Below are 16,890 nucleotides of genomic sequence, written 5' to 3' on the forward strand. Positions count from 1 at the left end.
GCCCAACTGTGGGCAAAGCCGAAAAGCATTACTGCGCATGCGCCCGTGCACTATGTCTCGGAAGTATTTTGCTGTGTTCTGGGACATAGTGCGTGGGCGCATGTGCAGTAATGCTTTTCTGCTTTGCCCGCAGTTTGGCAAAGAATACTGCGCGTGCGGAAGCGAAGATTGCATTGCGCACGCGCGAACTATGAAGAACAAGTACTCTAATTATCGAACATATTGCAGACAACAGGGATGGATGGGGTGGACAAATGAAGACAAAACTCCGACCATTGGACCGGAAAAAAGGCATTTACATATCCCACCAATTTGAGGTGACAGGTTCCCTTTAAGAGGTGTACATCTTATCTTGCGTGTAGCTGTTGTGATTTCACCAAATAGTGCAAAGGCATATTGTATAACCAGAATAAAATCTACTAGCACAGAAAAGTTGTGCATACTATGTGCACAGTGTTGCAGGTTGAATGTGGATAAGAAGACTCCCAAGTTTGGAGATAATTGCTAACTACCTGCCTGAGCTGCATGGAGACGAACTCCTCCAGCTCAGCCAGCATTTAAATGCTTCATTTCAACTCTCATCAACAGAGAAGAGCAGATCTTTTTCTTCTCCAGTCACTTCTGTCGATGAGGCATCCTTGCAAATGTCATGCTGATTGACAGCCGACTCCCTGCAGTTAGGCAGTAAGGAGTCAATTGACAATCAGCATGACATTGTGTCACGGGTGTGTCAGAGGCAACAGTCACTCTGCATCTGGTTGCAGAAGGTTTCTGCGTTTTTGGTATTGCGATGCCTTCTTAATTCTTCTGACTTTTGGACCCAGTGGCATCCTCCCTCTGGCTCTAATTGACACACCTGGACCTGGGTGTTTATAGACTCTCAGTCTGCTTCAGGGAGCCACTGGTGATATTCACTTTTTTCCTTGTGAAGGCTTGGAGCGATAGCAGTCGGCTTACTTCATCTCTGGTGCTCATGGAGGACGTTTGGTGTTACCTCTCTGTAGTCTGCTGTAAGGGGTAGAAACTAACCAGGTTTGCCTCATATGTAATGGGTCCAGAACTGTCGGGTCTGTCACTTAGGATACAGGGGGGATAGCTTGGGGTGTCAGAGTGTTCCCTGTGCTTGAGAGAAGGGGGCATGGCTAAGCAGACAGTTAATGCATGTGCAGAAATTCAAACCTCAATCAGCTGTGAGGCGACAGGGCAGTGCTGACTGGAGCCAGGGACGAGAGGACGTGCTGACAGGAGTCAGCAGACAGGGTCCCACTGACACACCAGAGATACCGCTGTTCATGCTAACATCGCTGTCCCCGCTTACATCACGGACATTTACGATACTGCTGACGTGGCCGACTACGTTAACAAATCCGTCCAGGCAGGTGACCATGAGAAGCAAGGTCTGTGTGCGGGATACAGGCGCTGAACAGTACAGCGCAGCGGACCGTGCTGGTCATTATAAACAGGGTTGGGACAGTGTCATAGGCCCTGCTATTGTAAGTGCTCTCACCGCTGAGAGAAGAGATTCTTCCCCTTCCTTCCTTCATTCATTGAGACCAGTGCCCGTGCTGGTGCCCCAGACTATTGCTGCCATCATCAGGACTCGGGGAGGACACTGCCATTCCCGAGACCACAACAGGACAACGCCATCATCAGGACCACCAGAGAGCACCGACATTGTCACGACCATTGGAGCACACCGTCAATGTCAGGGAAGTTTTCTCCCGTTCTCCCAGAACTGTGATAAATCCCCTTTGAGCATAATCTAACGGTCTCAGTCCCGGACAGGAGCGCATGCTTGACAGGAGCCCAAAGTGTTAAGTGCATAGTTTACATTTTTTTCCCTTTTAGTATATTCTGTTAGGGAATTACATCATATCCTTGGTTATATATACATCTCCCTGCGAGGAGTTACTGTTTGTTAAATAAATAATCTTGTTGACCCTTAATCTGCCTCTTTGTCCATGCTGCATCCTGTAACCTGTTTATATTACCTCTCTGTAGTCTGCTCAAGCTAAGTTTCTTCCCCTTTGTCTCCCTTCTTTACTTTAGTGAACAGTGGGGGCAGACCAGTGCTCACCCCCCTTCCCTATTCTAGATCTAGGGATATACAGGGCTTAGGTTCCTGCTCGGCGATTGGTGTGGAACAAATATAGGGATGATAGGGGAGGTAAGGTGCTATTAGATCTGCCTAGGAGACATCACTCCCCCTTTTCCTAGCATTTGAGCTTCCTTCCCCTCATCCCCTTGTGTTACACTTAGTCTTCCCACACTGTGCGTGACACATTAGCAGAGACACCCTGTCCACGGAGCAGAGGATAAAAGATGCTGCTGTTCTGTCGACACGACGTCAGCAGAAGCCACATAATCATTGTTAGGAGCAGTGCATGATAGTTCAGAGCTGGTAGGGATCGGTGTAGGGCAGAACAGGTAGGTAGTTGGCAACTACCTGCCTGTTAGTTCTTAGCGCCATAGTTCTTAGCGTAACAGGCCCTTATCAGCCACAGACTAAAAGCATTATGCAAGTGGCTTTTCATAGTCAGGAACTATGAGCTATGATGGAAGATACAAACAAGAAAGCAACTGATATAAAAATTGCTATATCCCCAGTTCACCAAGACCTTGTTGAAGGGCTTCTAGGAGTAAGATGCTGCTGTGTCAGTAGGAGGCGCATGCCTCATGCCTCTTAATGAATCGGAAGCGTCTCAAGAGTGGCGTGCGCCTCTGTGCGTCTGTTAGCCGTGTCAGAAAACTTACTCTGTTCCACCCCAGTGGGATAAACTAATATGAAAATGCCAAAAGTCTGCATGGCGTAACATTTTTTCAACTTTTCAAAGCAATTTATGCCAAAATTCTGTCGAAACTGCTTTGATGAATGGTGGCCTATAGGCATAAGAATTATCTGACACGGTCTCTCTAAACCCCTTATGCTTCCTTTTTACTCATGCACTGAAATGGTTTGAGTTGTATTTATCAGAGTTTAGTAAAAAATAGTTCTTTACAATGAAGAGAACCAAAAATGCTGTTAACCTTTATCTCCTCCACGTTGTCTACAATCCCTAGTGATCACATCCAGAAGCAATAGTCTTTTGTGTGAGACCGATGATAGATGTGATCTTTTCCATTCTAATCTCATCCCAGGTACATGGCGGGGGAGCAGACCTCTTCTGCTTGCAGTTTCCCATCAGCAGCACTGACCCGCACATAACCGCTCTCTAGAAGGGAGTGTCTGTGGACGATGTTTTACTGAAAATAACAGATGTGGAGAGATGCTGCCATGTTTCATCAACTTAAACGAGCTACAAGAGGCCGTGTGATTGATTCTCTTTGACTGAAGATGTCAGAAAGCAACAGATCAACAGAAAATTGCTTCTTAAATAGAGCACGGAAGGTGCAGCGGTATCAAATAAACAAGCAGAGAAATTCTGTGTAATAAATGCAGAATATCTCATCTGTGTGGTGGAAAAAGGGCAGTCAAGGGGCATTTCATATGATCAAGCAGAACGTCTGGTGAACTGCTTAATGTGAATCTGTCACCAGATTTTTTCTATCCCATTTGAGAGCTGCATGATGTAGAGGCAGACACCCCGATTCCCGTGATGTATCTCTTACTGGGCTGCTTGCTGCAGTTTTGATAAAATCACTGTTTTGTCTGCTGCAAATCTACCAGATCTCTGAATGTTGAGCTCTATAAAAGCCCGCCCACACCACTGATTGGCAGCTTTCTGTGTGCACTGTACATAGGCAGAAAGCTGAATTACATGGCAGCAGGCATACTAGTCCTCAAATGATCTGCCTGTGGAACAGTGTTTTTTATCAAAACTGCAGCAAGCAGCCCAGTGACACATCGCTAGAATCGGGGTCTCTGCCTTTATAATATGCTGCTTCCCGCACTGACTGTGTCAGCGCCGGCTGTAAAGCAGAGCACAGCGGTGACGTCACCGCTGTGCTCTGCTTTACGGCCGGCGCTTACAGTCAATACAGGGAAGCTGATGGCGGGGGACGTGACAGACATCGGAATGTGAGTATGTAGTGTTTTTTTTTTTTTACTTTTACAATGGTAACAAGGGTAAATATTGGGTTACTAAGCGCGGCCCTGCGCTTAGTAACCCGATATTTACCCTGGTTACAAGTGAACACATCGCTGGATCGGCATCACACACGCCGATCCAGCGATGATAGCGGGGTGATCAGCGTCCAAAAAAGGTCCTGATCATTCCCCAGCGAGCAACGATCTCCCAGCAGGGATCGTTGCTACGTTACAAAAAGCGTGACGTTGCAACGATATCCTTAACTAAATCGTTATGTGTGAAGGTTAGTGTTGAGCATTCCGATACCGCAAGTATCGGGTATCGGCCGATACTTGCGGTATCGGAATTCCGATACCGAATTCCGATACTTCCCGCGTATCGGATACCGGAATTGGAAGTTCCCAGAATTCAAACTGAACGCAGCAGCCAATGAGGAATGAATGGAAGTGTGGGCACATCCTGTTTAGCATGGTGGCCATGTAAGTACTGGCAAGGCTGTGATTGGCTGCTGAAATGATGTCACTCTGCACTATAAAAAAACGCTGCCGCCATTTTGCGCTCACTCTGCTGTGATTTCAGTTAGGGACAGGACGCTGTGTTCTAACTGAGGGCCAGTTGGGATAGCTAATTGCTTTATTTTGCTTTTCCAAGGCTAATTTAGCAAACGCTGTGTTCACTGTTCAGTTCACCTTGCTCTTGCCTTGCAGCGCTGTTTTAACAGCGTTCTGCAACGTCTCAGTGTGTGTGTGTGTGTGCAGCTCACTCTGTAGTCTGTGTGCAGCCATATACCAGGTTGTATTCAGCTCAGGGGGGGTTCACACTGCCTCACACAGTTCTATCCATTGTCCATTTTTGCTCATAGTGCAGCCTGCTGCACATTTTTTCTAAAATTTCCTATTAGTGTCTTTCCACCCGTCTCCAGCCAAATAGTGGAAAAACACTAGATAGGATAACCTAGAGGGGGGTTTTTGGGCCGTGCAGCGCCGTTTACGGCTGTCTGCACGGTCTCCGTGTCAGCGCAGCTCGCCCTGTAGTCTGTGTGCAGCCACAGCCGGTTGTATTCAGCTCAGGGTTTTGTCACTGCCTCATACTGTAAAATAACTTGTCCTTTTTTCAAATAGTGCAGCCTGTTGAAAATTTTTTTAAAAATTTCCTATTAGTGTCTTTCCACCCGTCTCCAGCAAAATAGTGGAAAAACACTAGATTGGATAACCTAGAGGAGGGTTTTTGGGCCTTGCAGCGCCGTTTACGGCTGTCTGCACGGTCTCCGTGTGAGCGCAGCTCGCCCTGTAGTCTGTGTGCAGCGACAGCCCGTTGTATTCAGCTCAGGGTTTGTCACTTCCTCATACCGTTAAATAACTTTTCATTTTTTTTCAACCAGTGCAGCCTGTTTAAAAATTATTTAAAAAATTCCTATTAGTGTCTTTCCACCCGTCTCCAGCTAAATAGTGGAAAAACACTAGATAGGATAACCTAGAAGAGGGTTTTTGGGCCTTGCAGCGCCGTTTACGGCTGTCTGCACGGTCTCCGTGTGAGCGCAGCTCGCCCTGTAGTCTGTGTGCAGCGACAGCCCGTTGTATTCAGCTCAGGGTTTGTCACTGCCTCATACCATTAAATAACTTTTCATTTTTTTTCAACTAGTGCAGCCTGTTGAAAATTTTGTAAACAATTTCCTATTAGTGTCTTTCCACCCGTCTCCAGCAAAATAGTGGAAAAACACTAGATAGGATAACCTAGAGGAGGGTTTTTGGGCCTTGCAGCGCCGTTTACGGCTGTCTGCCCGGTCTCCATGTGAGCGCAGCTCGCCCTGTAGTCTGTGTGCAGCCACAGCCCGTTGTATTCAGCTCAGGGTTTGTCACTGCCTCATACCATTAAAAAACTTTTCCTTTTTTTCAACTAGTGCAGCCTGTTTAAAAATTATTAAAAAAATTCCTATTAGTGTCTTTCCACCCGTCTCCAGCTAAATAGTGGAAAAACACTAGATAGGATAACCTAGAGGAGGGTTTTTGGGCCTTGCAGCGCCGTTTACGGCTGTCTGCACGGTCTCCGTGTGAGCGCAGATCGCCCTGTAGTCTGTGTGCAGCGACAGCCCGTTGTATTCAGCTCAGGGTTTGTCACTGCCTCATACCGTTAAATAACTTTTCATTTTTTTTCAACTAGTGCAGCCTGTTGAAAATTTTGTAAACAATTTCCTATTAGTGTCTTTCCACCCGTCTCCAGCAAAATAGTGGAAAAACACTAGATAGGATAACCTAGAGGAGGGTTTTTGGGCCTTGCAGCGCCGTTTACGACTGTCTGCACGGTCTCCGTGTGAGTTAAACTCGCTCTGTAGCCCGATCTGCCAAAAAAAAAAAAAGTAAAGTTCACCAAACACCACTTAACACTTGTGTAGACCACATTTTATCAATAATAAAGTCTAGTCCACGCTTTACAACATTAGTGTTTCTTACACCTGTTAGGAGGAGCATTTCAGGAATAAGCACACTAAGGCCTTAGTACTTTTCTGCTTATCTTTATCTGTCAACCAAGATGAAGAGGGCAGGGAGTAAGGGTCGTGGGCGTGGAGCAGGGAGAGGAGCAGGGAGAGGACGTGGTGATTCTGTGCCTGCTGCGGGCACCGGTGACTCACCATCACCCAGTTTCAGCAGAGAACAGTCCTTCATGCGCAGCTTTGTCGGAGAGCGCCGTGCACCGCTGCTGCGTGAAGATCAAATTGAAGCCGTTGTCGGATGGATGGCAGCTAACGCATCGACTTCAATTAGTGCCACATCCTCTCAGGCACAGACCACTGGAGAGCAGCCATCTGTCTCTTCACCACCTGCCAAATTGGCCAGGCAGTCAGAGAGCCCAGGACAGGAGCCGTCTCTACTTCTGTTCTCTGAATCTCTTGGCTTGGAAACAGGGGGCCAGCCAAGCAGTACTGAAGAAATGGAAGAAGAGGCAGTGTGCAGTGATGCCCAACAGCTTTGTCTCTCTGACTCTGAAGAGGCGGGTGGGTCAGTGCCTGCGGTGACCACAGCGCAGTACGCATCTGATGATGAAACTCAGGTGCCGCTTTCTGGTGCGTATTGTGCTGCCGAGACTACCCAGGAGGAGCAGTTGGTGGCAGAGGGTAGTGGAGATGATGAGGTCCTTGACCCATCGTGGCGTGAGGAACAGGAAGGTGGTGGGAGCAGCTCAGAGGAAGAGATTCCCCTAACGGGCCAAAGAGGGAGAGGGAGGGGGAAGACTGCGGAGCCTGTAGCCTCCACTTTGGCACCAGTTAGGAGCCTGTCTCTTTTAAAAGCCAAAAAGAGCGCTCCCAAGACTTGCAGTACCTGGTCCTTTTTTGACACAGTTGAAGATGACATTTGTTTTGTCAAATGCAAGCTGTGTCATCAGAAAGTAAAAAGAGGTAAAAGTGTCAGCAACCTCAATACCACAAATATGTGGAAACATGTGCGGACCAGGCACACGGTGGAGTTCCAAAAACACACTGAAGACCTAGGCCAACCAACAGCGGCAGCTACCACCTCTTCAGCTCATGTTGCTTCTTCCTCCAGCTCACGCACAGCTGGTTCGGCTTCCTCCTTGGATCGCCATGGAAGAACCTCTGGCACTGTTGTCCAGAGACCTAGTGTAATTCCACCCACAGCACCACGTTCCCAGTCATCCTCACACTCCCAGCCTAGTCTACAGCCATCGGTAGTACAGGCATGGGAGAAAAGGCGGGCATTCTCGGCAAACCACCCCCGAGCACAGGCTCTGAATGCAGGTATTGCCAAACTTCTGTCCCTGGAAATGCTCTCATTCAGGCTGGTGGAGACTGACAGCTTCCGTGACTTGATGGCATTGACAGTCCCACAGTACCAGGTGCCCAGCCGCTTTTACTTCAGCAGTCAACATGGACAGGGGCGATACCTTTCCGTCACTGCCCATTGGGTTAATGTTGTTGAGCCGGGTACAGACCGTGCGAGTGGCGCAGGACGTGTCCTGCCCACTCCAAGGATTGCAGGAATCCAGTCTGTATGCATTGACTCCTCCTCTTACACCAGTTCCTCAGATTCCTCGCTGCAGGATCCATCACAGTCCACCTCCACATGGACCCGTGAACGTTTACCTGTTACGACTGACATGAGCACAGCCGTGGCCAAACGTCAGCAGGCCGTCTTGAAATTAGTTTCTTTGGGGAATCGAAGCCACACAGCGCAGGAGCTCTGGAATGCCCTAAAGCAGGAGAGCGATGTGTGGTTTGTGCCAGCGAATCTCCAGCCAGGCATGGTAGTGTGTGACAATGGCCGAAATCTGGTGGCAGCTTTAGGCCTTGGCAACCTCACTCACATCCCATGTCTGGCACATGTGCTCAATTTGGTTGTGCAGAGTTTTCTGAGGGACTATCCGGATCTTGATGCACTTCTGCACAAGGCCCGCCTAGAGTGTGCTCACTTGCGGCGTTCCAGCTTGGCAAGATCCCGCATTGCTGCTCTGCAGCGTCGGTTTCACCTTCCTGAACATCGCATCATATGTGACCTACCTACCAGGTGGAATTCCACGTTACATATGTTGGAGCGGTTGTGTGAGCAGCAGCAAGCAGTAATGGAGTACCAGCTGCATCAGGCGCAAAAAAGTCGCAGTCAGCGCCGCTCAGACTTCACAACCACAGAGTGGGCCACTATGAAGGACGTCTGCCAGGTTTTGCGTCCTTTTGATTATTCCACGCGGATGGCAAGTGCAGATGATGCACTAGTCAGCATGACTGTCCCCTTTATCTGCTTGCTTCAAGAAACCCTGCAAGGGATAAGGGATGATGTGGAAGAGGTGGAGGATGAGGAGTCACCTTTTCCATCAGGTTCTGGACACGTGGTTCCTCACAAAGGGGTCGGCAGGGGACCCTTTGTGAGGAGGATGAGGAGGAGTCAATGGACGAGGAAGAGCTACGTCCAGAGGAGGGAGTTCCACCATTGTCCAGTGGTCAGTGTGTACAGCGAGGGTGGGGTGATGAAGAGCGGGCAGAGATCATGTCTCAAGCAGGGGACAGCGTTTCTGGGCCAGTTGGCAGTCTGCAGCACATGGTTGAGTTCATGTTGCAGTGCCTGAGAGACGACCGCCGCATCGACCACATTCTCAACGTGCCTGATTATTGGGTGTACGCCCTCCTCGATCCTCGCTACCGTGACAATGTCCAAAACCTCATCCCGGCATTGACACGGGAGCGTAAAATGCGGGAGTACCATGACACACTGGCGAATTCCATCATCTTCTCCAGTCCAACTGAGAGGAGTGCTGCTAGTGCTTTACAAAGCAGCTCAGTGCGTCGAGGCAGTGGAGGAGGAGGCTCTGCACAAAGAGGGAGCAGAAGCAGTGCCTCTGCCCAAGGCAAGCCAAGTATGGCACAACTGTGGAAAACTTTTGTGTGCCCGCCCCAAATGTCTACACCATCACCGGCGGCTCCAGTCAGCAGGAGGCAACGGTTCCGTCAGATGGTGACAGACTACATGGCTTGCCCTCTTAGTGTACTCCCAGACGGCTCTTCCCCGTTCAAGTTTTGGGTCTCTAAGCTGGATACATGGCCAGAGCTAAGCCAGTATGCATTGGAGGTGCTGGCTTGCCCTGCGGCTAGTGTCTTATCGGAACGTGTCTTTAGTGCCGCAGGTGGTGTACTAACAGACCATCGCATGCGACTATCCTCCGATAACGTTGACCGGCTTACTTTCCTGAAAATGAACCAGGCCTGGATCTCGCAGGAATTTGCCACTCCTCTGCCTGATTAAGTAATTGGGTGTCATCCAGGTCTCCTGATGTGTTCATCTTTCTACCACCTGAACTGCTATTCCTGGGCTCCAACACCGCCAGTTGCGGCTCAGAAGTGCAGGCTGCACAGTCTAAACATACGACCCAGTGTTAATGGGTTTCAGTAACGTCAGCTGATCCCCAGCTGTGTAGCCGGCAATGTGTCATGCGACCGCCACGCTGGCACAACAACCTAAATGTAAGGGAACCTGTCCCCCCCCCCTCGGCGTTTGTTACTGAAAGAGCCATCTTGTGCAGCAGTAATGTTGCACAAGGAAAAGGTAACTCTTTTATTTTAGCTCCTTGCACACGCAGAACTTAACACTTATAAAATGTGTTCACTGATACCGTTCCGGAGCTGGGACTTTCCTTCATAATGTGACGCAGCACAGCCGTCATTCCTACCCCCTTGGTGCCATGCGCTGCCTCCTCAGCGTTGTTTAAGCTGTCACGGAGCGTGCGCTGTTCTGTTATCCCTTGGCCATGGCCAGTTTGCGCTGCCTGTCTTCGGACATAATTTGGTGTCAGGATGGCTGCGCCTGTGCGCCCGCGCTGCCCGAGAACCCGCCTTGCAGTGTCTTCTGATTGAATCACACTGCGAGCCTGGGATCCATGGGCATGCGCAGTGCATATCTTCACCTCGGGCTCTCGCCCATCTCCCTCCGCCTTCTTTAGACTGTGCGCCGTCAGCTGATCCCTAATAGCATGCCACGGCCGTGACGCCGCACAGTCTGAAGAAGAGGGAAGGAGGGGAGTGAGAGTCGAGGATATGCACTGTGCATGTCCATGGATCCAAGGCCCGCAGTGGGATTACAATAGACGACACTGCGAGGTGAGATCTGGAGCAGCATGGACGCACAGGCACTGACAGCCTGACACCAAATTATGTCAGAAGACAGGCAGCGCTAATTGGGCATGGCCAAGGGATAACAGAACAGCGCAGGCTCCGTGACAGCTTAAAACAACGCTGAGGAGGCAGCGCACAGCACCAACGGGATAGGAATGACAGCTGTGCTGCGTCCCATTACCAAGGAAATTCCCACCTCCGGGACGGTTTTACGGTATAAGGGGACACATTTTTAGTGTTTACTCCTGTGTTTGCAAGGAGCATAATTAAAAGAGCAACCTTTTCCTTTTGCATCCTTAGTGCTGCACAAGATGGCTCTTTCAGCTACAAACGTCTTGGGGGGGGGGGTTAAAGGTTCCTTTTCAACTTGCTCCAATCAGGCTTCAGCCTACACTCTGTTCCTTTGCTCCTCCTGCTGTCCCTGGGCTCTAACACCGCCAGTTGGTGCCTGGAAGTGCTGTCTGCACAGTCAACAGTCGCTCCTCTGTTATTGGGGTTCAGTAACGTCAGCTGATCCCCAGCTGTGTGTGCGGCAATACCTCCAATCTGCTCCTCCTGCTGTCCCTGGGCTCTAACACCGCCAGTTGGTGCCTGGAAGTGCTGTCTGCACAGTCAACAGTCGCTCCTCTGTTATTGGGGTTCAGTAACATCAGCTGATCCCCAGCTGTGTGTGCGGCAATACCTCCAATCTGCTCCTCCTGCTGTCCCTGGGCTCTAACACCGCCAGTTGGTGCCTGGAAGTGCTGTCTGCACAGTCAACAGTCGCTCCTCTGTTATTGGGGTTCAGTAACGTCAGCTGATCCCCAGCTGTGTATCCGGCAACGTGTCATGCGACCGCCACGCTGGCACAACTAAAATGTAAGGGGACCTGTCCCCCCCCCTCCCCCTAGGCGTTTGTTACTGAAAGAGCCACCTTGTGCAGCACTAATACTGCACAAGGAAAAGGTCGCTCTTGAAATTATGCTCCTTGCAAACGCTGAACTACACACTCATGTAATGTGTCCCCTCACACCGTCCAACCGTCCCGGAGGTGGGACTTTCCTTTGTAATGTGACGCAGCACAGCCGTCATTGCTACCCCCTTGGCACCGTGCGCTGCCTTCTTAGCGTTGTTTGATTCCGTCATGGACCCTGCGCTGTTATGTTATCCCTTGGCCATGCACAGTTTGCGCTGCCCATCCTCTGACATCATTTGTTGTCGTCCTGGCTGCGCCTGTGCGTCCACGCTGCCAGAAATCCCACCTCGCAGTGTCATCTAATGTGATCCCACAGTGGGCCTGGTATCCATGGCCATGCGCAGTGCATATACTAGCCTCCCACTCCCCTTCTTCACGCTTCTTCAGACTAGGCGGCGTCAGCTGATCCCTAATAGCATGCCACGGCCGTGACGCCGCACAGTCTGAAGAAGCAGGAAGGAGGTGAGTGAGAGGTGATGATATGCACTGCGCATGCCCATGGATCCCTGGCCCGCAGTGGGATTACATTAGATGACACTGTGAGGTTGGATCTCGGGCAGCTTGGACGCACAGGCACTGCCAGCCTGACATCTAAATGATGTCCGAAGACGGGCACCGCTAACTGTGCATGGCCAAGGGATAACATTACAGCGCGGGCTCCGTGACAGAACCAAACAACGTTGAGGAGGTGGCGCACGGCACCAAGGGGGTTGGAATGACGGCTGTGCTGTGTCACATTACAAAGGAAAGTCCCACTTCCGGGACGGTTTGACGGTGTGAGGGGACACATTATATGAGTGTGTACTTCAGCGTTTGCAAGGAGCATAATTTTGGGAGCCACCATTTTCTATGCGCAGTATTACTGCTGTACAAGATGGCTCTTTCAGCAACAAATGCCTGGGGGGGGTTGGGGGGGTTAAAGGTTCCCTTTCAACTTGCTCCACTGCAGGCTTCGGCCTACACTCTGCTCCTCTTTGATTCCCTGGGTTTCAACACTGTCAATTGCCACCTGGAAGTGTTGTCTACACAGAAAAAACACTAGCTGATGTGTCAGTGGGGTTCAGCACCGCCAGCTATTCCCCTGCTGTGTAGTCGGCAACGTGTCCAGCACAAGCCACGTTGGCACAACAGAACAAAAGCTGCCACCAGTGCAGGCTTCGGCCTACACTCTGCTCCTCTCCTCCTCCTGCCGACCCTGGGCTCAAACACCGCTAGTTTTTGCCCGGAAGTGCTAGCTGCACAGAGAAAAACACCAGCCAATGTGTTAGTGGGGTTCAGCACCGCCAGCTGTTCCCCTGCTGTGTAGCCGGCAACGTGACCTGCAAACGCCACGCAGGCACATGAACTGAAATTAAAGGGACCCTGCCACCCACCCCAAGGTGTTTCTATGTATAACAGCTACCTTGTACATCAGTAATGCTGCATTTGTACAAGGTGGCTGACTTTTTCTCCTTGCCAACGTGGAACTCAACACGTACAAAATGTGTCTCATTGAGACCATTCCACTGTCCCTGAGGTGTGACTTTCCTTTCTAATGGTACGCAGCACCACCCTTGGTAGTGCTGCCCGTCTTCTCACATCATTGGTTGGCTGCCTGTGCCTGTGCGTCCGCCCTGCCTGACACAACCCCCCTCGTTGTCTCATATATTTTGGCTGCGAGGGTGTGATTGATGGGCATGTGCAGTGCATATGTTCGCCTGTCTTAACTCATCTCCTTCCGCCTTCTTCAGACTGTGAGGCCGTGGTAGGCGATAAGGGATCAGCTGAGGCCGCCCAGTCTGAAGCAGGTGTAAGGACATGTGTGAGCGGCAAACATATTTACTGCACAAGGCCATGAATCACAGCCACGCAGTGTGATTTTTTGAAAACACACTGCAGGTCTGGGATTCATGGCCATTGCTAACCGCACCGGCCAACATGAAATGAGGTGAGAAGACAGGCAGCGCTCACAGCGCATGGCCAAGGGATCACAATAGCGCAGACTCCTGTACAGCAAATAACAACGCTCAGGAGGCTGCGCCCAGCACCAAGGCGTTATTTATGTGCACCTGTGCTGCGTCTCCTTAAAAAGACAAGTCACGCCTCCAATACAGAACTGAACTACTGTTCAATGGGCTAAATTGTGTACGTCTTTCATTCTGCGTGTGCAATGAGCAAAACTTAAAGAGCAACCTTTAACTTGTGGAGTTTACTGCTGCACAAGGTGTGGCTCTTCAACATTGTAACACCTGAGGGTGGGTTAAAGGTTACCTTTGAAATTGGTTCAAGTAGGCTTCCGCCTACACTCTGCTCCTCCTGCAGACCCTGGGCTCTAACTATGCCAGTTGGGGCCCGGAAGTGCTGGCTGCACAGAGAAAAACACCCACCATTGTGTCAGTGGGGTTCAGCACCGCCAGCTGTTCCCCTGCTGTGTAGCCGGCATCGTGTCCAGCACAAGCCACGCTGGCACAACAGACCAAAAGCTGCCACCGGTGCAGGCTTCGGCCTACACTCTGCTCCTCTCCTCCTCCTGCTGACCCTGGGCTATAACACCGCCAGTTGTAGCCTGGAAGTGCTAGCTGCACAGAGAAAAACACCCGCCAATGTGTTAGTTGGGTTCAGCACCGCCAGCTGTTCCCCTGCTGTGTAGCCGGCATCGTGTCCAGCACAAGCCACGCTGGCACAACAGACCAAAAGCTGCCACCAGTGCAGGCTTCGGCCTACACTTTGCTCCTCTCCTCCTCCTGCTGACCCTGGGCTATAACACCGCCAGTTTTTGCCCGGACGTGCTAGCTGCACAGAGAAAAACACCAGTCAATGTGTCAGTGGGGTTCAGCACCGCCAGCTGTTTCCCTGCTGTGTAGCTGGCAACGTGTCCTGCAAACGCCATGCAGGGACCTTAACTGAAATTAAAGGGAACCTGGCCCCATCCCCCCAGGTGTTTCTATGTATAACAGCCACCTAGTACAGCAGTACTGCTGCATTTGTACAAGGTGGCTGATTTTTTCTCCTTGCCCACGTTGAATTAAACACGTAAAATATGTGTCTCATTACAGACCATTACAATGTCCCTGAGGTGTGACTTTCCTTTTTAATGACACGCACCACCCCCCTTGGTAGCGCTGCCCGTCTTCTGACATCATTGGTTGGCTGCCTGTGCCTGTGCGTCCGCCCTGCCTGACACAACCCCCCTCGTTGTCTCATATATTTTGGCTGCGAGGGTGTGATTGATGGGCATGTGCAGTGCATTTGTTCGCCTGTCTTAACTCATCTCCTTCCGCCTTCTTCAGACTGTGCGGCCGCTTGGCCGTGGTAGGCGATAAGGGATCAGCTGAGGCCGCCCAGTCTGAAGCAGGTGTAAGGACATGTGTGAGCGGCAAACATATTTACTGCAAAAGGCCACGAATCCCAGCCACGCAGTGTGATTTTTTGAAAACACACTGCGGGTCTGGGATTCATGGCCATTGCTAACCGCACCGGCCAACATGAAATGAGGTGAGAAGACAGGCAGCGCTCACAGCGCATGGCCAAGGGATCACAATAGCGCAGACTCCTGTACAGCAAATAACAACGCTCAGGAATCTGCGCCCAGCACCTAGGTGTAAATTTTGACACCTGTGCTGCGTCTCCTTAAAAAGACAAGTCACGCCTCCACTACTGTTTGACAGTATAATGGGCTAAATAGTGTACGTGTTTTATTCAGCGTGTGCAAGGAGCAAAATTAATAGAGCAACCTTTTACTTGTGCAGCATTAATGCTGCACAAGGTGTGGCTCTTGTACCTTGCTACACCTGAGGGGGGTTAAAGGTAACTTTTGAAATTGGTTCAACTAGGCTTCGGCCTACACTCTGCTCCTCTCCTCCTCCTGCTGCCCCTGGGCTCTAACACCACCAGTTGTAGCCTGGAAGTGCTAGCTGCACAGAGAAAAACACTAGCCAATGTGTTAGTGGGGTTCAGCACCGCCAGCTGTTCCCCTGCTGTGTAGCCGGCACAAGCCACACTGGCACAACAGACCAAAAGCTTCCACCAGTGCAGGCCTCGGCCTACACTTTGCTCCTCTCCTCCTCCTAATGACCCTGGGCTCTAACAACGCCAGTTTTTGCCCGGACGTGCTAGCTGCACAGACAAAAACACCAGTCAATGTGTCAGTGGGGTTCAGCACCGCCAGCTGTTCCCCTGCTGTGTAGCTGGCAACGTGTCCTGCAAACGCCATGCAGGCACCTGAACTGAAATTAAAGGGAACCAGCCCCCACCCCCCCAGGTGTTTCTATGTATAACAGCCACCTTGTACAGCAGTACTGCTGCATTTGTACAAGGTGGCTGACTTTTTCTCCTTGCCCACGTTTAATTAAACACGTACTAAATGTGTCTCATTGAGACCATTCCACTGTCCCTGAGGTGTGACTTTCCTTTCTAATGATACGCAGCACCACCCTTGGTAGCGCTGCCCGTCTTTTGACATCATTGGTTAGCTGGCTGCGCCTGTGCGTCTGCCCTGCTCGAAACAACGCCCCTCGGTGTCTTATTTTTTTGGACAGCGAGGGTGTGATTGATGGGCATGTGCAGTGCATATGTTTGCCTGTGTTCACTCATCTCCTTCCGCCTTCTTCAGACTGGGTGGCCTCATGGCCGTGGTAGGCGATAAGGGATCAGCTGAGGCCGCCCAGTCTGAAGCAGGTGTAAGGACATGTGTGAGCGGCAAACATATTTACTGCACAAGGCCACGAATCCCAGCCACGCAGGGTGAATTTTTGAAAACACACTGTGGGTCTGGGATTCATGTCCATCGCTAACCGCAACGGCCGACATGAAATGAGGTCAGAAGACAGGAAGCGCTCACAGCGCATGGCCAAGGGATAACAAGAGCGCAGACTCCTGTACAGCAAATAACAATGCTCAGGAAGCTGCGCCCATGCACCAAGGTGTTATTTTGGACACCTGTGCTGCTTTTCTTTAAAAAGACAAGTCACGCCTCCACTACTGTTTGACAGTATAATGGGCTAAATAGTGTACGTGTTTTATTCAGCGTGTGCAAGGAGCAAAATTAATAGAGCAACCTTTTACTTGTGCAGCATTAATGCTGCACAAGGTGTGGCTCTTGTACCTTGAAACACCTGAGGGGGGGTTAAAGGTTACCTTTGAAATTGGTTCAACTAGGCTTCGGCCTACACTCTGCTCCTCTCCTCCTCCTGCTGACCCTGGGCTCTAACACCGCTAGTTTTTGCCCGGAAGTGCTAGCTGCACAGAGAAAAACACCAGCCAATGTGTTAGTGGGGTTCAGCACCGCCAGCTGTTCCCCTGCTGTGTAGCCG

This window comes from Ranitomeya imitator, chromosome 1, assembly GCF_032444005.1.
Source record: "Ranitomeya imitator isolate aRanImi1 chromosome 1, aRanImi1.pri, whole genome shotgun sequence".
NCBI lineage: Eukaryota > Metazoa > Chordata > Amphibia > Anura > Dendrobatidae > Ranitomeya > Ranitomeya imitator.